This window comes from Chiloscyllium punctatum, chromosome 42, assembly GCF_047496795.1.
Source record: "Chiloscyllium punctatum isolate Juve2018m chromosome 42, sChiPun1.3, whole genome shotgun sequence".
Lineage (NCBI taxonomy): Eukaryota > Metazoa > Chordata > Chondrichthyes > Orectolobiformes > Hemiscylliidae > Chiloscyllium > Chiloscyllium punctatum.
In genome coordinates, this window is record NC_092780.1 from 21,834,916 (window position 1) to 21,861,602 (window position 26,687).

General features: G+C 40.3%; 1 protein-coding gene across 2 annotated transcripts in view; it reads right to left on the reverse strand.

Annotated features, from left to right (window-relative positions):
* Positions 1-16,134, reverse strand: part of mpp2b (MAGUK p55 scaffold protein 2b) — a 537,853-nt gene extending 521,719 nt beyond the window's left edge. Inside the window, exon 1 of one of the 2 annotated variants that reach the window (XM_072561617.1) lies at positions 16,038-16,134. The gene's annotated coding sequence lies outside the window, so the exon portion shown is untranslated. Of the gene's footprint in view, positions 1-15,420; positions 15,572-16,037 lie in introns of those variants that run through there. The other variant, XM_072561616.1, reaches the window with a different exon arrangement.
* Between the last annotated feature and the right edge of the window lie 10,553 nt (positions 16,135-26,687).

Sequence of the window (26,687 nt, forward strand, 5' to 3'; positions counted from 1 at the left end):
AGAAGGAGAGTAGACGTTTTGGGCATAAGCCGTTTATCAGGAATGTGGATCAGCAATCAGGAGTGATTGTGAATAGTAAAGGAAGGTCCCAAACTCATAGGTTCCTCATTCTTCACATTTGATTAAAGAGGAGACCAGCTATACTTTATTCCTAAGGAATGGGTGATACTGGCACCAGCAGCTGCTTTCCACCCTGACCAGGTGGAGTTTTTACGTTGAAAGTGGACATTTGTCAAGCAACGACAATCTGTCATGACTGATGGAGCCCTTAGCTAATCAGTCTTCATGGTTAAGGGACTCAGTGTACTGTCCTAAACTGCAGGGAGACTATTCCCTCAGTCTTTACTATCTCCAGTTTTAGTATGTTCTCTCTTGGTCTCTGCCTTGCCTAAGAGGTAGTATTGTCTGAAAATTGCAGTATTATTCATGATACTGATCTCTGTAATACAGCTCCTCACTATCTGTTATCCATCCTTTCTTCTCAGAGTTTCAATAGCATGTGATTGCTGAACAGAATAAGCCAAGCTACTAAAAATTAATCAATTGAACTTTGATGGTTTGAAAAATTCTAAATGCAGTAACTCGAGTAAAATTAATAGCTGTATGGATAAATGTGGATTAATTTAAAGGGAGCCTGCACAGATTTATTAAAGGAAAAATCACATTTAACTAACTTATTAATGTTTTTTCCAAGAGGTAACAAAGGGTTGTTCAGGGCAGCACAATTTATATTGTATACATAGACTTCCAGAATATATTAAGAAAAAGCAGTAAAAAGCAAAAATGTAGACAGGATAATCATGGGCTAGATGCAAATAGGGCAAAATACAAAGAAAAGTTTGGATGATTAAAAGTGGCAAAAAAGCAAGCCTAAGGGCTTTGTATCTTAATGCACAAAGCATTCAGAATGAGATAGATGCACTGAAGGTGCAAACTGTGGTAAATGGATATGTTCTTGTAGCTATGTTAGAGACATGGTTACAGGGAAACCAGAACTGGGAATTTAACATTTGACCTTCCAGAAAGGCAGGAGGAAGGAAATGGTGGTGGGGTAGTACTGTTAATAAGAGATAAAATGAGGACAGTTATGAGAGACGATTTAGGCTCGGATGATTTACAGTCCATTTGGGCGGAGCTCAGTAGCAGCGAGGGAAAGAAGGCATTGGCTGGAGTTGTAGATAGACCCAGAAACAGTAGTTATACTATAGGAAATGGTACAGATCAACAAACAATATGGGCATGTAAATACAATACAGCAATAATTATAGGTGACTTTAATCTTCATGTGTTTTGGGCCAATCAAGTTGAAAAGGGGAGCTATAATAACATTCATAAAGAGCATTATAGATAGTTTCCTAGAGCAATATTTTATGGAGTCAACCAGTGAACAGGCTATCCTGGACCTGGTAATGGATAATAAGGCATATTTAATAAATGACCTCAAAGTAAAAGACCCCCTAGAAAGTAGTGATCATAATATGTTAGAATTTAATATTCAGTTTGAATGTGAGAAACTTTGGTGGAAAACAACTATGTTTAACTTAAAATGGAATTACAATGAAGTCAGGATAGAGTTAGCTCACATGGACTGGGTAAGTAGATTAGCAGGAAAGGCAGAAACTAAGCAATAGTAGACATTTCAGGAGATGATTCATGACTCTCAGCAAAAAGATATCCCAGGAAGGAGGAAAGATTCTATGAAAAGGGATAATCAAGGAGAGTACAAATTAGATTAGATTGACTACAATGTGGAAACAGGCCCTTCGGCCCAACTAGTCCACACCGACCCTCCGAAGAGTAACCCACCCAGACACATTCCCCCTAACTAATGCACCTAACTCTACGGGCAATTTAGCCTGACCAATTCACCTAACCTGCACATCTTTGGACTGTGGGAAGAAACTGGAGCACCCAGAGAAAACCCACACTGACACGGGGAAAATGTGCAACCTCCAGACAGGCAGTCGCCTGAGGCTGGAATCAAACCCGGGCCCCTGTGAGGCAGCTGTGCTAACCACTGAGCCCCCGTGTTGCCCCAGAAAGGAAAATCATGCAGGAGGCAAAAAGTCAGTGATAGCCCTGAAGACTAGGATAAATTCAGAATCTAGTAAAGGAGAACTAAAAAGATAATAAAAAGTCAGAAACTAAATCACAAGGACAAACTAGCAAGGAATATAAAACCTGACATTAAGAGGTTCCTTAAATATACAAAAAGGAAAAGAGAGGTTGAAGTGCCCTTTAGAAAATGAATCTGAGGAGATAGTTCTGGTGAACAAGGAAATGGCAGAGGAGTTAAACAAATACTTTGCATCAATGGGAAATACTTTGAACATCTCATTAATACTAAAGAATACAAGGAAGGACTTAAGTACCATCACTATCACTAAAGAAGTAGTTTTAAACAAACCAATGGAGCTAAAGGTAGATAAATCCCTTTGTTTCCAGGCTTGTATCCTAGCATCCAAAAATAAGTAGCTGCACAGAGATAGTGGATGCATTGGTTGTAATTTTACAAAATTCCTTGGATTGTAGAGAAGTACTGGAGAATTAGAAAACTGTTAATGTGACACCCCTAGGCAAAAAGAAGGTAACTACAGGATTAGCCAAATATCATTTTATTAGAAAAATATTGGAATCAATTATTAATCAAGTAATAGTAGCACATTTAGAAAATCATAACCTATTCAAGCAGAATCAGCATAGCTTCATGAAAGGGAAACTTTGTTTGATGAATATATTCCTGTTTTTCAAAAAAGTCTCAACCAGAGTGAATAGAGGGGAACCACTAAACAAAACCAGTGTTGTGTTTGGTCTTCCAAAAGGCGTTTGACAAGATGTCTCACAAAAGGCTAAATCATAAGATAGGAGCCCACAGTATTAAAAGGCAACAAAAATAAAAGCAAATTACTGCGGATGCTGGAATCTGAAACCAAAAGAGAAAATACTGGAAAATCTCAGCAGGTGTGGCAGCATCTGTAAGGAGAGAAAAAAGCTGACGTTTCAAATCTAACTGAGCCTGTGTCAGTTAGGCTGCCAGACCTGCTGAGATTTTCCAGCATTTTCTCTTTTGATTTAAGGCAATATCTCAGCATGGATAGAGAATTGGCTAATTAGCAGGAAACAGCAAGTAGGGGTAAGGGATTCTTTTTCAGAATTAGCAAGGTTCCACAGGAATCAGAGCTGGGAATGCAACTGTTTATAATATAAATGAGTGTCTTGAAGGAAGGAAACAAATGTAGTGAACCTAGAAAAATAGGTGGAATGGCAACTTGCGAGAGGCATACAAACAGTATACAAAGATATATTGATAGATTAAAATAATGGACAGAAAGTTGGCAAATGGAATATAATTTGCGATAATGTGAAGTCGTTCATTTTGCAAGGGAGCAAAATGTACAGGCCATTTTTTAAATGGAGAAAAATTGCAAAAAGCTGTACGCAAGGGACTTGGGGGTACTTGCTGTTCAAGAAATACAGAAAGCTAGCACACAGGGGCAGTAAGTCATTAGGAAGGCTGATGGACTGTTGGTTCTTATTTCAAGGGGTTGAAACAGAACTGACACCCTTGAAAGTTGGGACTGTTCTGCTTGGAAAAGGGAAGGTCCGATAGAAGTGTTCAAAACTATCAGTAAATAGGGAGAAAATGTTCCCATTCACAAAAAGATCGAGAATGAGAATTCACAGATTTAAAGTTAAAAGAAAAGCAGCAACAATCATATGGAGAAAGGCTTTTTCACACAACGACTCAGTGGCTGAGACCTAGGAAGCATTGCCCAAGAGTGTGGTGGAGGCAGGTTCATTCAGAGCATTCAAAAGGAAATTCAACAGTTATCTGAAAACCTGGCAATGAAGAATGAGCAGAGGAGGAAAGTGGAGTGAAATACTTATTTGTCAAGGCGATGCATACACAGTTGACATGATTACCCCCTCTCTAGAGACAGTGAGGAAGGCGACCGAAAGGGCAAATAATTGGAAGAGTTTACTTTCGAGAGATGCTTACCCTCGTCTCACTATCTCAGCCCTTCAATGCAGGGTGGAAAGGTGACCAGTATAATTTTTTACTAACTGATGCATTTAAGTGGTCTTCAGGGCCTCAACTTGCCACTACCCTAACTTTCTGCCTTCCAGTTCCTTACCAGGAAACCAGGAAGATCTGCCTACTGGATCTGGGGATCAGTGTCTCTACTTGCTTTGGTCTCAGATTCAGACGTTGCCAGTCTCTGTTGGACCAGCAGATTCCTGCAGGGTGGAATTTCAATATTGCGGCTCATAATTCACCAACAGGCTCAACAGTGAGCTCTGAAGTGGAACAAGTATGGAGAAAGATGGAGACACCCTGCAGATCTGCCAGCATCTGTGGAAAGAGAGACACACACAGAGTTAAAGTTGAATCCAAAGACTCTTCATCAGAATTCTGTAGAAGAGTCACATTAGACCTGAAACGTTAACTCTGTTTGTCTCACCACAGAAGCTGCCAGACCTGCTGGGCTTCTCCACCATTACCTGTGCCTGTTTCAGATTTCCCAAATTTGATGTATTTTACTTTTATTCACGATCTGAAACGGAACTGGGTGCAACCAGCTCTCTCACTGTTGGTGAGGTGAGGAGCTGAGACACAGCTGAATCATGAGCCTCAATACTGAAGTCCTGCCCTGTCAAACATTGTTCTCCAATCAAAGACCAGCAGATTCATCGCTGAAGAGGTTTAAGGTGGAAATGGCAGAAAGTTAAGTGCTTTTCTTTCAACTCCTGTGAAGTGGGTGGTCACAGGGAAAGGGGCATCATGGCACTCAGAGACAAGGGAAGGGGCCCATCTCTGCCTACATTTGGACACTGATTGGGGCAAATAGCGGGTTTCCACCACCAACACCACCACCACCACCCCACCATTGCCTCCCCAAACCTCACTCAGCCCTCGTTTTCAGATGCTCTTTTCTTCAAGCCAATAGTGAGTCAAGGACCTTAGCTGGCTGCTAATTGACCTGTTTTTTTGGGGGCGCTAGAGACCCAGGTTCAATTCCCACCTCAGGCGACTGACTGTGTAGAGTTTGCATGTTCTCCCCGTGTCGGCATGGGTTTCCTCCGGGTGCTCCGGTTTCCTCCCACAGTCCAAAGATGTGCAGGTTAGGTGAATTGGCCATGCTAAATTGCCCGTAGTGTTAGGTAAGGGGTAAATGTAGGGGTATGGGTGGGTTGCGCTTCAGTGGGGCGGTGTGGACTTGTTGGGCCGAAGGGCCTGTTTCCACACTAATCTAATCTAATCTAATCTAATGACCACGTAAGGATCTTAATTGGTGGCACATCAAGAAAGGTGCCGATAGACTTTTTCACCTAGCGCTTAATCACTGAAGTGACAAGAAGTGGTGAGTATCTCTCTGGGGTAAACTAGCCCAAATATTTGTCATTCCTGTTAGCTTCCTTGCCACCTCCCAGAAAGAGATGCTCCTGCTCTCTGATTCATAAAAATATTATAATTAAGTTAGTGCATTCAATATACTTGACAAACTTTATGAAGAAATTGAAAGGAACTTTCTACTCTATTAGAAAATCTTGTCAAATTTATTTTTCGATTAACAAAAGTTTCTCTGTTCAGCCAGCAATTAGGAAAGCAAAGGATATGCTAGCCTTTATGAGAAAGGGATTAGCGTTTCAGAGAGAAGAAGTCCAACTGGAATTGTATGAGGCTTGTGCGACCACACCTGGAGAATTATGTACAGGCCTGTTAGCAATGGTAGCTTATACTAGTCTTAGAGGGAATGCAATAAAGGTTCACTATAAGCCTGATTCTTGACATGAGAGGATTGTCCTATGAGGACAGATTGCATAAAATGAATTCATATTCCCTGGAATTCAAACAAATGAAACATATATGTTTGTTAATGGACTGAATACGATAGATGCTGTAAGGATGTTTCCTTTGCCTATAAAGTCTAAGACTAGAGATCTCAGCTCCACAATAAGAGGTTGTCCATAAGGAACTGAGATGAGGAACAATTTCTTCACTCAAGGGATTGTGTATCTTTGATGTTGCCTGTCACAAACAGCTGCAGATCATTATTTGTTGAGTGTGTTCCAGACTGTATTCAACAATCTATTGCTCTCTAAGGAAATTATTGAACATATAGTTGACCTGGAAGCATTAATAATAGGAAGGTTAAGAAAGAAGCCATGTGACTGGCAGAGAGCTGTGAGTAGAAGATCTGGATGATGAACACAAACAGCCGTGAATGCAAAGAAAAAGCGGAAAGTGATAGAAAGAAGAGCAGAGAATCCAGGTGAGGAGAAGAAACAAATCATTGTCAGGAACATGTCAGATTTGGCAAAAAAAAAAGACACAAGAGCACTCCAAGGTTCCATGGAAATCTGGCTAAAAATATCTAAAACCTGGAAAACTACACAAATAATTGGGAGACACTAAAGAACTAGGTATTTTTTTCCATAAGTGGGCAACCTGTGAATTGGGGTTCCAATGGTTAATCAGGAGAAAAGAAACTCTGAAAGCCAGTACCATCAGATTGTAGTGACCTGAGGAAGATAGGCTGCTGGAAATCTGCCTTTCTGATGACAATCATACTCAGGAAACTCCAAGTTGAAAGCTGTTATTGGCTAGGACTCATGGCCTACCCTATGTGAATAAAGAACAGCACATTGTTGTCGAACTGTGTACAAAGCAGTGCCACATATAAGCAGGGCATGATGCCAGCCCACCGCCCAAGATAATTTTGTTGCATTGACTATTCAAAATGAAATTTATGTTCTTATTTAAAGTAATATTTCATGTTTAATTTATATTGGTTCATATTTATGTTAAGGTAAATGTTATAAAAACTGAAAAACTAATGGGTAATTTCCTTATCTGGTGGTCACAGAGATCTGTCACACCGATAAAGGGTCTGTGCTGGTCAAAAACAACCATCCAACCAGGCTCATCCTATTTCCCAGCATTTGGTCCAAAACCTTGTGAGCCTTGAGCTCGTAAATGCACATCCAAATACTTCTCAAATATTAGGAGAGTTTCTGCCTCTACCATCCTTTCATCCAGTGAGTTCAGGATTCCCGTCACCATCTGGCTGATATATTTCCTCTAAACCTTCTGCCCTTCCATTGGATCTATGCTCCCGTTTATTGATCAAGGGGAAATATTTCTTCCTGTCTACCCTATCTGTGCCTCTCATAATTTTATACACCTTGATCATGTTCCCTCTCAATCTCCCCTGCTCTGAGAAAAACAGCCACAATTTGTTCAATCCCTCTGCGTAACTGAAATTCTGCAGCCCAGGTAACATCCTGACAAATCTCCTCTGCAGCCTCTGTAATGTTATCACATCTCTCCTATAATGTGAATTCCAGAACTGCACACTATCTGTGGCCTAACCAGCATTTTATACAGTTCCAGCATAAGCCCCAACACTGAATGCTGTGGGACTCCACTGGACATAGACTTCCAGTCAGAAAAATACACTTCAACCATCACCCTCTGTTTCCTACCACTCAGCCAACTGCAAATCCAATTTGCCAAATTCCTTCAGATTTCATGGACTCTTATTTCTGCTGTAAGTCTCTCACGCAGGACCTTATCAAAAGTCTTTGATGTAGTCCACTTGGACTTCAGTAAAGCATTGCCCTCATCTACACACCTGGTCACCTCTTCGGAAAATTCAATCCAGTTGGTTAGACATGGCCTCCCCTTAACAAAACCATTTTGACTGTTCTTGATTAATCCCTGATTTTTCCAAATGCAGATTAATTCAGTCCCTCAGAACTGCTTCCAATTGTTTCCCCACCATCAACATTTGACTGACTGGCCTGTGGCTGTCATTTGGAAGATTTGGTTACTTTGGTCAATTGTTTCTCCCATGATGATCAAAGCAGGTGACTGAACTGCAAAGTCTTATTTCACACCCAGTAACTTAAACTTACGGCTAAAAACAAGGATCAAAAACCAACACTGACAAAAATCATCCTGTTTACTATTATCATGGGTTCAAAACATTGACACAGCACTACTAGACATGAAGAGTTTATATCTTACGGAAAGCTCCTTCATGCTACTGCCCCTGTGATTCAGATGATACTGTGTTTTCTACAAGGCTCCCCATGGGAGACTGATTAGCAAGGTTAGATCTCACGGAATACAGGGAGAACTAGCCATTTGGATACAGAACTGGCTCAAAGGTAGAGTACAGAGGGTGGTGGTGGAGGGTTGTTTTTCAGACTGGAGGCCTGTGACCAGTGGAGTGCCACAAGGATTGGTGCTGGGTCTTCTACTTTTTGTCATTTACATAAATGATTTGGATGGGAGCATAAGAGGTACAGTTAGTAAGTTTGCAGATGACACCAAAATCAGAGGTGCAGTGGACAGCAAAGAGGGTTACCTTAGATTACAACAGGATCTTGACCAGATGGGCCAATGGGCTGAGAAGTGGCAGATGGAGTTTAATTTAGATAAATGTGAGGTGCTACATTTTGGGAAAGCAAATCTTAGCAGGACTTATACATTTAATGGTAAGGTCCTAGGGAGTGTTGTTGAACAAAGAGACCTTGGCGTGCAAGTTCATAGGTCCTTGAAAGTGTAGTTGCAGGAAGATAGGATAGTGAAGAAGGCGTTTGGTATGCTTTCCTTTATTGGTCAGAGTACTGAGTACAGGAGATGGGAGGTCATGTTGAAGCTGTACAGGACATTGGTTAGGCCACTGTTGGAATGTTGCGTGCAATTCTGGGCTCCTTCCTATCAGAAAGATGTTGTGAAACTTGAAAGAGTTCAGAAAAGATTTACAAGGATGTTGCCAGGGTTGGAGGATTTAGAGCTACAGGGAAAGGCTCAACAGGCTGGGGCTGTTTTCCCTGGAATGTCGGAGGCTGAGAAGTGACCTTATAGAGGTTTACAAAATTATGAGGGGTATAGATAGGGTAAATAGGCAAAGTCTCTTCCGTTAGGTCAGGGAGTCCAGAACTAGAGGTCATAGATTTAGGGTGAGAGGGGAAAGATATAAAAAAGACCTAAGGGGCAACTTTTTCACGCAGAGGGTGGTATGTGTATGGAATGAGCTGCCAGAGGAAGTGGTGGAGGCTGGTACAACTGAAACATTTAAGAGGCATTTGGATGGGTATATGAATAGGAAGGGTTTGGAGGGATATGGGCCGGGTGCTGGCAGGTGGGACTAGATTGGGTTAGGATATCTGGTCGGCGTGGACAGTTTGATTCGAAGAATCTGTTTCCATGCTGTACATCTCTATGACTCTATGACTCTACTCCCATGGTAATTACAACCTTACAATATATTATTTTGTTGCTAAAAGGCAGATGTGCTTAGTATAACAGTGTGTCCAGAGTGCAGTTGCCTTAAAAAAAGACTGTTGTGAGGTAAATTAAAGTTTAAAGCATTGTTTTGTGGTTGACAGGTGTATACAACATCCTGGCATTAGATGAGAAGTAACCAGCAAAACAAAATACATTTCTGTAATCAATTCACAGTTTGAGTACCAGTAAATTCTATAGAATCACAGAATGATACTCAGGGAAGGAGGCCCTTTGGCCCATCATATCTGAACCAGCCTTTTGGCAGAGCTTGTAAACTTGTTCCAATTCCCAGCTCCTGCTCAGTAACTTTTATTGTCTACAAGCATTAATCCTTTTTTCCTTTGAAAGTTATTATTTAAGCAGCATTTACCATCCTTTCAGAAAATGCATTTTAAATCATAGCAACAGGTACATAAGTAAAATATTTCAGATTTGATAGTCTTTAACATTGTTTCTTTCCTGACACATACATAAGCATTGGAAAAGACTAAAAAAAAATGAAATGTCAATCTTTCTTCTTTAGTTACAGAATGACTCATAGCAGATTTTCTTATGAGATAAACAAACTGTAATTAGTGAACTAAACTTTATCAAGTCCAAATATTTTGGTACAATTTTACTTGCTAAATGTTTATTCTTTAAGGCCAAGATGATGGAATTTACAATCCAGATTAATGGTCTATTGGAGCCAGTGACTCAATGTGTTCCAATGTCTTCACAAAGATTTTCTAAGACACTATCATTATATGAACATGGTCTGTTCAACTACAAGTAACTGTTTGTTTAATTTACTAGAATGCATTTCAGAGAGAGGTGGTGCTGCTGTCATGAAGGCTCAGAGTGTTTATCTCAGAGAGCAGCTGAACTAAAGAGAACAGGACAATCTGGGATCCAGTGCTCAATTTGTAGAGAGTGAACTGAGCTCAGCCAAAAAGACAATAGGGGATTTGCAATTGGTATAACTGCCCTGTGGTTACAGAAAGCAGGGGTGAGTCCAGCACTTCTGCTCCGATCACAGTCACCCCAGCTGGATGTCAAAGAAAGACAGATTCAGGCTGAGCTTTGATGTCCCCTGTGATCAGTAGCTTGTCAGATAATTCCACAGTCAGCATGCTGATAGCTTGCAAGTACCAAGAAGGATTCCTGGAATCATTCCACATTAAGGAATCAATGCCTTCTGGGAGGGTGATGGAAAATTGGAAACTGGCAAAAGAAAAAAAATAAAAATTGTGTCATGATGGAAAACAGCTGAAACACAGTTCTTTGGAGCCATTACAATGTAAAAGTGAAACAATCTGTTATAAGAACTTGACCATAACGAAGGGAGAAAATGTATTACTGACAATTTGCAATTATTTACATATGCAAAATGTTGCAGATGCTAGAAAGCTGAAACATACGTGAACAAAATTGCTGGAGATGGTCAGTCAGCCAGGCAGTATGAAGTCATCATTTAAGGCAATTGCCTTTTTGATAATAAAGGTCATCAATTTAACATATCAGACTGCCTACTGTCAGCATGGGCAGGAGACCGAACAACAGGTCAGAACACCAGGGATGACACTAACTCAACCTTTGCAAGATTCCAGAGCACATTTTTTTGGAGGTCAGGCAACTAATTAGCTGCCATCAAGATTGCTGTCCCTTTAATGGAGGGCTACGCTCCATCAGTCTGAGCAGTGCCAAATCATTCAGTCGCTAATGCTGGGAATGCATGAGGAATAGGACAACACTGAAACATACTGCGTACTGGGCTCTCTAATTAGTGGAGTGGAGGGAAATGGGAGTGGTGTTGCTGAGGTGCCGGTTATACCCACTGGGAATCGCTTTGTGGCCCTTATGTGTTCAAATGAGCTCCACCAGACCTCACAGGGAGCCTGCCAGGGTTAACCACATAGCAGAGGGTCCACCAGATGCTGATAAGATGTCACGGAAGAAACTCCTAACAATTAGAATTAGCTTTATTGTCACATGTACTTACATGAGTATAGTGAAAAGATTACAAGTCACCACTAAAGGTGCTACCTTAGGTAAAAATGTACCTAGATTGATTGATAGATTTATAGTTGTCATGTGTACTGAGATACAGTGAAAAGTGTTGGTTTACTTGCTATAGAGGCAAATCATATCATATAGAGTGCATCAGGGTAGCAGAACAGAGTGAAGAATACTAGGTTACAGCTGCAGAAAAGTGCAGAGAGAGAGATCAACATTAACATTTGAAGGATCCTTTCAAAAGGCTGATAACAACATGGAAGAAGCTGTTCTTGAATCTATTGGAGGTCCGGCAACTAATTAGCTGCCATCGAGTTTGCTGTCCCTTTAATGTGTATTCAATTTTTTACATCTTCTGCCCCTTGGAAGAGGATGGAAAATAGTATAACCAGTGTGGGAGGGGTCTTTGATTATGTTAGTTGTTTTTCTGAGGCAGCAGGAAGTGTAGAGGGAGTCAATGGATGGAAGGCTGGATTGAATGATGGACTGGGACATGTTCATGGTGCTTAAATACCTAAGTAGTTCAATTCACCTCTGGATAGGTGAGTCATTCTCCACCTTCCCCAAAATTGGTAAAATTGCATGGTGACTGGAAAGTGATAGCACTCACCTTCCCTCATCATTTCACAGGACCCCGGGGCTCCCACCCTCTCAAGCCATCCTTTCAACCCATCCCCACCACTCACCTCCAAATGCAATCAACCTCTTAACTCTGCTTCTCTTTCCTGGATGCTGCCTGATGAGTCACATATTTCCAGCATTTTCTGTCATTATATTATTTACTCCATTTGGCTGCTCAATACAAAGGACTTCAAGCTACATAGCCAAAAGTACAAATTTGATCTTAAGTTATGGTATCCTTCAAACCCAACCCAATTAATTCAGGCAAAAGAGATTGAAAAAAAATGAATTAATCACCTAAGGTGGATAAGCTTTCTGACATTCCAAAACTGTTGCAAAACTTCTCAAGGAAAACTGTTCTCAGTAAGAACTTCAAATTCTTGGAATACATCCAGTACACAATTAGTTGCACTACAAATGGATACATACAAGAAGGATATTTTGAAGACTAAAAGGCAACAATTTTACCAATAGTCCAGATTCTTTTATGCTACCAATTTCCAAATGATTGTTGCACTGTTGCAATTGAATTCTCATTCAATGGAACTTCCATTTGTTCACACACATTTACACAAACAAACACATCTAAATAAATTGTCAGTATGGACATGTAATGTACATTTAATTCATGTTTTCAGACTGCTATTAAACAGAACTACAGATTTGGTTTTACTGAACAAAACTGTGAAATGTATTTTAAGTTACTTTTTTTATTGCCTGACCAAATTATGCAGGTGTGGCTTTAATACTCTAGCCCTGTGAAGAATGGGCTGAATCTCAATAAATTGGTTTCAGATGGAGACTAATCATTAAACAATGCTTCCTGAGTTTCACATGTTTCATTCAGAGTCCTGGCCATTTGAGAGCCATCTGTTTATTCTCCCCATGTGAGATGCAATTTTAAAAACATTAGATCATCAAAGTTTGTTTTTCAAGCTCCCTAATTTCAGAAAATTTCTAAAAGAACTCTGTAATTCAGTGCTTACACCTACAAAAAGCAATTAATAAGCATTTAGCTAGATCGCTGATTGCAGGCAAAGTTTGATGTGGAAAATCTCTAAGAGAGAGAATAGAATTGAAGGATTGTGACGTCTTGTTTAAATGAATCAATCGTACACTCTTCCTGCAAAATAGCTGACTGATAAGACAGTAATCAAAATCTTCAAGTCCAAACCACAATCAGTGATGACTTAGGCCTACAAAGTTAAAAATCACACAACACCAGATTATAGTCCAACAGGTTGAATTGGAAGCACTAACTTTCGGAGTGCTGCTCCTTCATCAGGTGGTTGTCCAAAAGCTAGTGCTTCCAATTAAACCTGTTGGACTATAACCTGCTGTTGTGTGATTTTTAACTTTGCACACCCCAGTCCAACACCGGCATCTCCAAATCATGCCTTAGGCCTAAATCTCTTGGTTAAAAGATGACAAAGGCAACAAATGTGTGGGACAGTTCGATTGCATAATTTTGTAACATACATGAACTACTTCCTCACCATTCTGCATTTTACATTATCCTACTTCAATAGAACCTTGATCGTTTAGCATGGGCCATATGCCAGTGTATGATATGTTAAGTCATTGGTAATATTGATGAAAAGAAGTATCGCATTTCATATTCCTACAAGTACTGCATATGCTAGGAAACTAATATAAGAACAGAATCCACTGGCTCTATTCACGACTTCCTGCAGCATATGTAGAAAAAGAAACAGAGCTAAAGTTTCAGGCGACTGAGCCTTTGTCAGAAACATCCTTAGATTAGATCAGATTAGATTAGATCAGATTAGATTACCTACAGTGTGGAAACAGGTCCTTCAGCCCAACAAGTCCACACCAACCCTCTGAGTTGCCAACTTGAAGCATTAACTCTGTTTCTCACTCCATATAGGCTACCAGACCTGCTAAGTATTTCTAATCACTTCCAGTACTCAACTAACAGGTACAGTATTAAAGGGTGTATTTTGATCAAAAAATATGTTTATTCCTGGTTGTTTATATAAGGAAGATAAAAATGATCAAATTTTTAAAATGCTAAGCAATAAATTAGTCATTAAATCCTTTGATCCGTCTCAAATTCACTCATCTTGATCAAGTGAAAGTCTCTTTTAAGAGCTAGCTGCTGGATCCTCAAAGAAGTTAGTTTGGGCAATCTCAAAGCACAACACAAATAACCACATTATTGATTTGCCGATCAAACTCTAGGGCTATTAGGATGATAATGGTTTATTAATGACTGCATCCTTTAGATCATGAACACTACATGTCCTTGGGACAGTATAAAGAACACATCATTCTGTATTTGGTCTGGTTGCACTGTATGTACCTCAAAGAGAAAGAATTAAAGTAAACATTATCTCCACTAAGTAGAAAAGAATTCAGATTCCTGGTACAGTGCTGCCATCCTTCACTACAAGCTTCAATCTTAAAAAGGTACAATTCAATCTTGAATACTACAAGCATTAAACTGGCATCCAAAATGACAAACTCTGAGGCCACAATTATTTATATAATTAATTTATTATCAGCTGAAGGCTACTTTATAGAAATATGCAACTTCTTTATACTGTGCGGCTCTAATAACCTTTTAGGATGTGGACAATGATATCATCTCTAGCAGCTCCCGGGGGCTAGAACACGGGCGCCGTTCTGATGAAGCCAAGATATTTTTTAACCAACCTGTTCAGAGAGATTATTAAACGTTTCAAGAGCAGGTAGGATCTGAACCTAGGGCACTACCACCGTGCCACAAGTGCCCCTCCAATGAAGTCAATAGTTTAACTCCTTAGTGGCACCAGAGTTGATGAGTTACTATTCGTTTTGCAATGAGCTCTTCCAGCACCGGGCATAAGCAGCGAAGCCACATGCACCTTTCAACTGGGACACATTACCCACTCACCAACACACTCCGGGCAGCTAAAACAACTCCTTCACTCCGGGAGTGCAGAGCCCGATGTCAAGATCATCCGGAGCACTCCAGCCTGTAATCTAGGTTTAATCAATCTCCTTGTAAACCTGCCGGCGGTAGGACCTAGAAGAATTCTCTGTCAATGTTTCAGGACGTTGAGTGGTCAGGAAGGGGTCCCACTGGTCAGCTACTGAGGCCTTAAAATAACCTGAATTCAGAGGAATTATTTTTCCTCAGATGTATTTATAAAGCGCCTCCATTTCCACTGCTCCAGTTGTCTCAAGAAACGGGAAATAAACAAAAGCAGGGCTATTAAAAGCATTCACTTCTACATGTGAATATGCCTTTTAACATCAGAGCTTCTTAATAGTCAATTACTTGCAATGATCAAGGTGTCAGGGAACATTTGAGAAGGGAATACTAAAACCAGAGATCACGGATCCGTCTTTATGCCACCCAAGGAGAGTCATATTTTGACTGCAGTTTGTATATACAAATGCACTGACACCCGCGCCTATTACCTTTACAATTGTGCAATTTTATTTTTTGAAAAAGTTGCAAGCAGATGGCCCACACGGTGTAAAATAGATCCTACCTTGTATTTTTTTTTGCGCGCAAAAGCCTCCCTTTTGCTTCAGTGTATCTTCTAGAGTGGCGTGTTGGTTCCCCAGCGTAACAGAGCTGCTGTCAATTCAGTCTCATCCACTGATTCTTAAAGTGGCAACGCTCCGCTCGCTGGTGCGGGAGCTTCAAACCTGCGACAGCTTTCGTTCTGCCCTGGTAACACTCGCCTATTCCACCCACCCCCCCCCCCAAAAAAAAACAACGACTGGAGTAATGTTTCATTTTAAGTAAAAAGTAATGTTTCATTTGCCCAGTCCCCAGCAGGGCTCAAGAAAAGCCAGTTAGTTACAGCATTTTGATTTATATAAATCACTGCCCTGGGTTCAGTTAGGAGTGAAGTCAATCCCGTTGACAAAATATATTTCAGTTCGATGGGTTTTGTCCAACTACACTCGACATCCGTCCCTGCCACTCCGTGATTCAGCAGAGTGAAGTCTTATTTATTTCTTTGCTGGTTGTCATAATCTTGGCCTTCTTCTGATTCTTTTTAGCGCTGATATAAAACTTCACTCACACCATACAAAATTAATTTCCCAAACCTTGGGTTATGTTAGCAAAGTTAAACAAATGAAACATTGAACAACTTACCAGGTTTTGTGAAGAACACAAGAATGTTTGATGCTGCATTGATGCTATTTGGTCTCCGATGATGAATTGAGTTTCCATCTTATTCCTTGCATTCTATAGGGACACTGTTCACATGACGTTTTGGATTCTCTGCCTCAAATTTTCCTTGGCTTTCAGTGAATGTCCCCTTAATAAGGATGAATCACTTACTTTAGTTGTAACAAGAAGCCAAAGAAAAACGCCAAAACACAATAGGAGAAAGGATTCTCAAAGCACAAGGAAAGCAGATTAAGACTGTGCACCAATCAAATTACAAATTAATAAATATTTAAGCCAGAACATCCCTAGTTATTGACCCATCATTTTGCAAAGATATTTCCTTGCCAGTGCATTCAGGTGAAACATAATCTATCAAAAGGTCTGTGTGAGCACTGTGTAGCTGGAGATGGCATCCTGCTAGTTACCAATCTATTCTGTTGCTCTTGAAATGGCAGGCTGCCAAGTGAATAGCCAACAATGAAAGTGCTGAAGTATACCTGCTTCCAAATCACTATTATAATGATTGTAGATTCTGGAAATTGGATCTTGACTCCAAAATCAATTCTCACTTTTCTCTAGTTCACTTAAGTGAGGATTGCTTCAGAGAATTGTTTTAACATACTTTGTTTTACCATTCTATTTCATACACATTATGTATCAAGACTTTAATGCCTCCTGCAGGAAAATGGTATATATTTGCATCACACCATTGAGGAAACCTACCAGTTCAAGTCTAGCAAATGTCTTGCAGCATACTCAGCTAGTGTCACCCATTAGTTCCTTCAAATGTATCTCCACTGACAATAAGACTTAGCTTCCTTTCCATTGCCAATTATTATTAGGAGCAATGATCATATAGCAACCAGTCCTGCTCAAATACTCAAATCAATCATGAATGATGGAACACTTTCTTTTGTTGCTTTCTGTCAGTTCTCAAAATAAAAGAAGTTAGTGGAGTTCCAATTAATTATACTGGGTCAACAGTACCAAACTACCTGCCGTTTGACAAAAGAATGAAGTAGTCGAGAGTGTGGGGCTGGAAAAGCACAGCCAGTCAGGCAGCATCCGAGGAGCAGGAGAATCGACGTTTCGGGCATAAGCCCTTCATCAGGAATGAAGTAGTAGGAGTTGCTGCACTGAGGCAGCAGTTAAAGTCCATCATTATGGACACTAAAGGTAAGACTTAGTCATACAATTTGAAACAGTTCTATTGTGAGATATCAAAAGAACTCCTCCAATGTCTGTATTATTCTCCTCTGTTTACCTGCAATCCCCAGAATGCATTTTTGCCACATCTTTCAATGTGGCCCCAAGTAACATTTGCACCACACAAATGCAATGTCCATCTCCAATAAGAGACAATCTAACCATTACCCTTTGACTTTCAATCGTGTTATCATCACTGAATACCCCACTATCAACATCTTGGTGGTTATCAATCATGAGAAACTCGGCTGGACTCACAACCTAAACACAGTGACTACAAGAGGAGGCGAGAGACTTGTGATACTGTGGCAAGTAACTAATTTCTTGACTCCGCAAAGCATGTCAATCATCTATGAGACACAAGTTAGACAAGATGGAATACTCTCCACTTGCCTGGTTAGGTACAGCTGAAACAACACTCAAGAAGCTTGACAGCATCCAGGACAAAGCAGCCCACTTTATTGGCACCATTCCACCACTGATGCTCTAAAGCAGCCGTGTCCTATCTACAGGATGTACTGCAGAAGTTCATCAAAGATCCTCAGGATGCACCTTCTAAACCCACAAACACTTCCATCTAGAAGGGCAAGGGCATCAGATACATATGAGTATCACCATCTGCAAGTTCCCCTCCAAGCCACTCACTGTGATGAGTTGGAAATATATTGGTGTTCCTTCACTATTGCTAGGTCAAAATCCTGTAATTCCCTCTCTAAGGGCATTGTGAGTCTACCTACAGCACAGGGACTTCAGCAGTTCAAGAAGGCAGCTCATCCCCACCTTCTCTAGGGCAACTTGGTATGGTTGTTAGACAAGCCAGTGACGCCCATGTCACACAAATGATTAAAAAGAGAAGAATAATAAAGATGGAGATCACCTCAGTATCCTAGCCTGATCCCATTCTCCCTCCTCACCTGCTGGTCAAATCCTCTTGTTACCTTCAGCTTTGTCCAGCCTTATGGATTTTTGTGCAGCCTCCTGTCTTCCACCTCCTGTAAACCTGACTTCAGTCCCACCTATACTGATTGTATATAAATATAAATCTAGTCCTGTCACATATCTGTCTCATCCTTGCTAGTTTACATTTGCTTCAAGAGTTCAATTTTTTTTAAAAAATAATTATTTCACAACTCACCAAATACTCATCCCTTCGTTCTCTGTAGGCGCAGTCAGCATTTTAACCTGCTGAGGTCTCTGTACTGCCACTGTTCTTGCCTCCAGTATATTCCTGATTTTAATCACTCCATCATTGGTCCTGTGTCTTCTGTTGCTGCCTAGGCCCCAAGCTCTGGTATTCCCTCATTTCTCCTCTCTACTCCTCTGAGATGCTTCTTAAAACCTTACTGTTTGACTATGTTTTTAGTCATTTGTCGAAATATCTCTTTATTAGCTCAGTGTCACCTTTTATTTGATAGCATTCCTATGAAGTACCTTGAGAGATTTCACAGTGTCAAAGGCTCTGCATAAACGGAAGCTGATCTTGGGTAAATGACAAGTTTCCATTTGCAGCATAACATGAAAATGAAAGAACAAGAAGAAAATCATTCAGTTTATTTCTGTTTCAGTAGAAGACCCAAATAGACAAACTATTCTGAGAAATTCCCAACGAAATCCTGTTAACAGTTAATTTGATGCATTTCTGTCTCCTGAAGTGAAGATATACCCCAATAAAGTACAGAAGAAGTTAGGTGATTGTGAAAGAAATATGTTATATGGCGAATGAGATTCTTGAGATTGAAATGCCTCAACACCAGACTTCAATTCATTAGCATAAATTTTAATCTACATAAAATTAGAAAACAGGAACAAAATTGGAACTAAATTCAAAATCTCTGTGACCGCAATTAAGCAAATATTGGAAATGTGCACATTTTTGTCCAAGTTTGTGTTCAAGTTAGTCTGTTGCATCTCCTTCAAAAACAAGCAGGTCAAGCATCCAAAAAAGACCTCTCTACTCATATACACCTCTATTTGCACGATACGTTTGCCAACGTGTTAGTGGCTGTGGCTGTAACTACAGAGGTATTTTTTCTTTTAATAAATGAGTTAACACTTTAATGAAGTACGAAACAGATTTCAATTTCTGACTGCCTAAAAGTGGAGTAATGTTGGAACATGCATATTTACTGTTCTTTTTACATTGGGAATGAATGATTCTGTAAAGGTGTATAAACCTTGTGTGTGAGCTGTATAAGGGACCTATGCAACCATACTCTCTCATAGTGAAGGAAAACTCACACATGATTCACATTTTGGCTCCTCAGAATCAGTTGTATACACATTTCCATCTTTGATATCTGACGAGATTTAATTCTGTACCCATATCTAATCCCCCCATAGAAATGGAATGTTCCTCTATTTGATAGCAACTGCAAATCTAATGATACTTGTGAATGATTAACATAGGCATAATGATTCTCTCAACCCTGTATGTGTATGTCATTGTAATTTATAACAATTAAAAAATTAAGTGAGCACAACATAACTGCATCATCACTTGTAATTATTGATTGTTCTATAGGCTGCTTTCATAACATTACTGGAATTTATCATTTCCCAAAATATTGATAGCATTGACCAGCAGATTCAATGACTGAACTACATAGAGTTCCCTGGTACACTGGATTGAGAATCTGACATCCAAATATTACTTTCTCTATGATTAAAATCGCGACTCTGCTTTCCATCTTACAATATAGAAAGGAGTTTACCTATAACAAAGACAGCAGCATAATTCAGATATACCAATCAATATAGCATAGTGAAGCTTCTCTTCAAGCTAATAATCATAGTGCATTATTTCAAAAGAGCATCATCCTTATGAAAAAAATGTAAAATTAAGATTTGCCAAGCACAAGCTATGACATTCAAAATGTCATCACAATGTATTTCTTGTGTCTATTATTTGGAGGATGTCTTCAGATTCAGACTGGCATACTCCCCATGTCATAGAATCCCTACAGAGGAGAAGCAGGCCATTCGGACCATCATTTCCACACCAACCCTCTGAAGAGCACCTCTCCAGACCCACCCCTCCCCCCTACCCTATAAACTCAATATCCCATGCTTAACCCACCTAGTCTGCACAATGCTGGACACTATGGGCAAATTAGCGAGGCTAATCCGCCTAAACTGCACACCTTTGGACTGTGGGAGGTAACGGTAGCAGCCAGAGGAAACTCACGCAGACACAGAGAGAATGCACAAATAATCACCTGAGTCTGGAACTGAACCTGAATCCTTGGCGCCATGAGGCAGCAGTGCTAACCACTGAGCCACTGTATCACCCAAGCATAAAAAGTGATGTTGAAAAATTTTAATATAATCTAAATGTCTGGGTAGCAGCCTTTTAAGATGAAAGAGTTATAATTTACTTTGAAGGGGCACATTATGGAATTACATACCTGAGGAAGTTTTTGGCAATATAACACATTTCTGTACCTCTTGTCTGTATTACAGAGGAGGAGGTGCTAGATGTCTTGAAACGCAAAAAAGTGGATAAATTCCCAGGACCTGATCAGGTGTACCCTCGAACTCTGTGGGAAGCTAGGGAGGTGATTGCTGGACCCCTTGCTGAGATACTTGTACCATCGATAGTCTCAGGTGAGGTGCCAGAAGACTGGAGGTTGGTTAACGTGGTGCCACTATTTAAGAAAGGTGGTAAGGAAAAGCCAGGGAACTATAGATCAGTGAGTCTGACATCATGTGGTAGGCAAACTGTTGGAGGGAATCCTGAGGGACAGGATTTACATGTATTTGGAAAGCAAGGACTGATACGGGACAGTCAGCATGATTTTCTGTGTGGGAAATCATGTCTGACAAACTTGATTGAGTTTTTTGAAGAAGTAACAAAGAGGATTGATGAGGGTAGCGCAGTAGACATGATCTATATGGACTTCAGTAAGGCGTTCAACAAGGTTCCTCATGGTAGACTGGTTAGCAAGGTTAGGTCACTTGGAATACAGGGAGAACTAGCCAGTTGGATACAGAACTGGTTCGAAGGTAGAAAACAGAGGGTGATAGTGGAAGGTTGTTTTTCACACGGAGGCCTGTGACCAGTGGAGTGCCACAATGATCAGTGCTGGGTCCACTGCTTTTCGTCATTTATACAAATGATTTGGATGTGAACTTAGAAGGAATGTTAATAAGTTTGCAGATGACACCAAAATTGGAGATGTAGTGAACAGTGAAGAAGATTACCTCAGAGTACAATGGGATCTTAATCAGATGGGCCAATGGGCTGAGGAATGACGGATGAAGTTTAATTTCGATAAATGTGAGGTGCTGCATTTTGGGAAAGCAAATCTTAGCAGAACTGATACAGTTAATGGTAAGGTCCTAGGGAGTGTTGCTGAACATAGTTCCTTGAAAGTAGAGTTGCAAGTAGATAGGATTATGAAGAAGGCATTTGGTATGCTTTCCTTTATTGGTCAGAGCATTGAGTATATGAGTTGGGAGGTCATGTTGTAGCTGTACAGGACATTGGTTAGGCCACTTTTGAATATTGCATGCAATTCTGGTCTCCTTCCTATTGGAAAAATATTGTGAAACTTGTAAGAGGTTCAGAAAAGATTTACAAAAATGTTGCCAGGATTGGAGGATTTGAGATCTAGGAAGAGGCTGAATAAGCTGGGGCTGTATCCCCTGGAGTGTCAGAGGCTGAGGGGTGACTTTATAGACACTTTATAAAATCATGAGGGGTATGGATAGGTTAAGTAGACAAAGTCTTTTCCCTGGGGTGAGGGAGTCCATAATTAGAGGGCATAGGTTTAGAGTGAGAGGGGAAAGATATAAAAGGGACCTAAGGGCCACCTTTTTCACACAGAAGGTGGTGTGTGTATGGAATGAGTTGCCAGAGGAAGTGGTGGAGGCTGGTATAATTACAGCATTTAAAAGACATCTGGATGGGTATATGAATAGGAAGGATTTGGAGGGATATGGACCATGTGCTGGCAAATGGGACTAGATTAAGTTAGGATATCTGATTGGCATGGACACGCTGGACCAAAGGGTCTGTTTTCATGCTGTACATCTCTCTGGCTCCCTGACTGTTGATTCCCAGCATCAGCAGCCCATTAAAAATTAAATTATTAATAAAGAAGTAGCTATCTTAAATGCTATGCTTTCCCATTTCTGTTAATTTACTTACTATTTCTATTATGTATTTAATATGCGTTCTGATGACATAAGGGAAAACTGGCTTATGAAAACTGGCTTAGAAATCCACTGAGCTTGAGAATATCATGAACTGAATTAATATCAGCAGATACTTTCCTCAACACTATATGTTCACTCAGTTCCTTTACACAATCTCATCAGTCTCACTGCCTAATTATATTTAATAAGTGATTCAAAGTTCACACTTTTGTCACAAATGTACATAGTACTTCATCACACTCCTCACTTGTGTCCCATTAAAGGTGCACAGATTTGGAAAAGTACACGATGAGTTACTTGCCACTGAATTTGCAGCCTCTAACCTGCAGTTAGCCACAATTATCGTTGGTTGATTTTCTGGAGAATGGTAACCCGCTCCTCAGATGCTGCCTGCCTGCTGTGCTTTTCCAGCACCACACTCTTCAACTCTGATCTCCAGCATCTGAAGTCCTCACTTTCTCCAATTACTCAAAAGGATCCCAATGAAATGGGAACAATGGTAGCAGCGATTTGAAAGAAGGCTCTGACCGTATAGAGAGTGATCAGTTAAGTGGGAGTGATCCATCAAGCACAACAGGGACATGCCATCTCCCCAACCTCACTCACTCCCTATTCCTCCTGGACTGGCTCTTTGATTAGCAGTGCACCTGTGCCCAACTGACTTAGCAAAGAAGAGTTGCCATATTGGGGCCATTGCGTTCAGCATGGTGCTTTTTTGGGTTGAAATGCCTTCCCACAAGAGTGGTGTGGGCCAGAAAAAGGAGGCAACCTCCTTGGCCTGGACCTAAAGAAGAGAAAGTTTCAAAAAGGACATGAAAGGCAACTTTTTTTATACAGAGAGTGGTTCATGTGTGGAATGAACAGCCAGAGGAAGTGGGGAATGCAGGTACAGTTACAACTGGGCGGCACGGTGGCACAGTGGTTAGCACTACTGCCTCACAGCGCCAGAGACCTGGGATCAATTCCTGCCTCAGGGGACTGACTGTGTGGAGTTTGCACATTCTCCCCGTGTCTGCGTGGGTTTCCTCTGGGTGCTCCGGTTTCCTCCCACAGTCCAAAAATGTGCGGGTAGGTGAATTGGCCATGCTAAATTGCCCATAGTGTTAGCTAAGGGGTAAATGTAGGTGTATGGGTGGGTTGCGCTTCGGCGGGTCGGTGTGGACTTGTTGGGCCGAAGGGCCTGTTTCCACACTGTAAGTAATCTAATCTAAAAAAAACCCTTTAAAGACACTTGGATAAGTACATGACTAGGAAAGGCTTGGGGAAATATGGGCCAAATGCAGACAATTAGGATACTAATTAGGAATGATCAGCCATGATCATATTGAATGGCGGTGCAGGCTCGAAGGGCAGAATGGCCTACTCCTGCATCTATTGTCTATTGTCTATTGTCTATTGTCTATTGTCTATTGTCTAAGTGGGACTAGTTTAACTTGGGAAAATGATCATCGTTGATTTGTTGGACCGAAGGGTCTGTTTCTATGTTGCATGACTCTATGACTTTATATAAAGAAAGAGAATTTGCAAGATTTCAAGGATTGGTGAGTGCCAACCGCTGGTCTGTGACCATCAGGGATTGGAGAGTTTCCCAAAACTCTGTATTCATCTCATCTCCATTCCCCTCAGGATATCATTGATGCATGATACAGGAGACGATCTGGAGGATGTAGACACATCAAGAATTTAGACATATCAATGGATGCAATTGTGCTGGCAGGGATCATGAGGATCTAAGATTCTTTAGATCACTGTCTCTTTTTTATTCCCTTTTGGCTGTGATGTCACTGTAGTGACAACAATTGTTATATTCCTGATGCATTTTTTTTTCATTCTTGGTGTTTGTGCACAAGCAATTAAATCCACAGCAAATTTCCACAAGGTCAATCGAATTCAATTGGCTATTGAGTATGTTCTCATCTCTCAAATCCAGCTTTTCTAAAACTCCATGCTTGAACTGCTACCACTGCACTGAAACATCCCTAATCAAAACCACAAGAGACATCTTACATCACTGTTTCTCTGTTCCTGTCTTATCCTTCTTAACGTGTCTGCATCATTTGACAAGTCTGGATTAGCATCTTCCTCTAACAGCTCTCCTCCATGGTCCAGCTAATTGAGACTGCACTTATCTGGTTTCAATCATACCCATTTAGTTGCAGCCAGAGAATCTTCTACAGTGGCTAATCTTCCCAGCTTCATAACAGTATCTCTGGTGTTCACAAAGTATTTAACCTGAGACTCCCACTACTACTTGTTGCTCTTTTGTGACATTATCCAAACAAAGCAAAACCACTCATATTCTATTGACATCATGCTCTCTCAATATTTGATTTTGTTTTAATTCGTTTGTGGAATTGCTGAACCAGGAGTCAAGATAGGTGAGTGAGAACAGGGGTCACGCACAAAATGAATTTGGTACAAGTAAGGATACACACAGCAAAGATTTCAATGAATGCACAGACTTTGCAAGGTGGGAAGCTATAAGGAGACAATTGGAATATTCAACAGGTGGAATTAGACCTCTAATGCTTATTCCATTTCTGAGTGTACAATGGATGTAAATTTCATACATTACATTTTAACAGCTTTGTTCAGTTATTCAATGGCCACAATACAGTTTGATTAGGGATATAATACTGGTTATTCAGGGTAGTTAATGTTTCACACAATTGCTTTCCTTAATTTGCCAATTTTTAGTTGAAGAGATCAAGTCCACTTAGAGTCATAGAGCCATACAGCATGGAAACAAACCCTTCGGTGCAACCAGTCCATGCCAACCATAATCCCAAACCAAACTAGTCCCACCTGCCTGCACGTGGCACAGATCCCTCCAAACGTTTCTCATTCACATACTTACCTAAATATCTTTTAAACATTGTAACTGTACTCATATCCACCACTATCTCTGGAAGTTCATTCCTCACACAAACCACTTTTTGTGTAAAAAAAAGGCCCCCCTCCCACCCATGTATTTTTAAAATCTTTCCTCTCTCGCCTTAAAAATATTTCCACAGTCTTGAAATTTTCTACCTAGGGAAAAGACACTATACCCCCCTCATGATTTTGTAAATTTCTGTAAGGTCACCTCTCAACTTCCTCCGCTCCAGTGAAGGAAGTCCTAGCCTATCTGGCACCTCCTCATAACTCAAACCCTCTACTCCCGGCAACATCCTGGTAAACAAAAATGAAAATTGCTGGAAAAGCTCAGCAGGTCTGAGTTCTGTGGAAGGATCACTGGACCCTAAGTTTAACTTTGATTTCTCTCCACAAATGCTGCCAGGCCTGCTGAGCTTAACCAGCAATTTCTGTTTTTGATTTACAGCATCCACAGTTCTTTCAGTTTTTATTTAACAACCTGGTAAATCTCTCCTGAACCGAGTCCAGCTTAATAATATCCATCCTATAGCAAACAATCAGAACTGGACTCAATATTCCAGAGGAGGCCTGTGCAACCTCAGCATTAAATCCTAACTCCTATACATGAAGGTTTCAGCAATGAAGGCAAGATTGCTAAACACCTTCTTAAATACCCTATTTATATGTGACATAAACTTCAAAGAATTATATAACTGAATCCCCTGGTTTCTCTGTTTTACAACACTTTAACACTACTTTATTGACTCTGTAGGAATCTTGCAGGAAGTCTTCCTTCAGAAACGTACTGTAGCAGATTACATGAGAACATAAAATGAAAAGGAAGGAATAGAGACCATTTCCCTGACAAGCACAACCCTTTCCAAAAGCAAACAGATAATCTTCATTACAATTACCTCTATCCTGCTTATATCATCCCCATACTCCTTAGGCGCTTGACAGAACATTAAAGTAATACATTTAGCTTCTGTTTGTATCTGATGCAAGACATGTTTTTGGTCACTGTGCAACATTTAAAAAGCATTCATAAGGAATGCATATTTTGCAAATATTTGTTCTCAGGATGTGGTTGGGTTTGCCAACACTCCAGAATTTAAAATTAATCTCTATTCAATGGAACCCAGGAGAAAAGAAATCATAGGGGCAAAATAAAAGATTTCTTTTTCTCACCTTTGTCATACTTTTTGTTTTGCTTTTTTGTTCTCGATTGAAGAGGTAACAAAGATTTATTTTTTGTTTTCTTCATTTCCTTTGAATGATTTTGTTTGTCAGAGGCAGAAATATTAAAAGATGTGAAATAAAAACTATTTGACTAATAGCCAGGAATTATCTATTTGGGTACCAAAGGGTTTTCACATTGTAATTGAAATGCTACTGCAAACTGTGCAAGGGTTA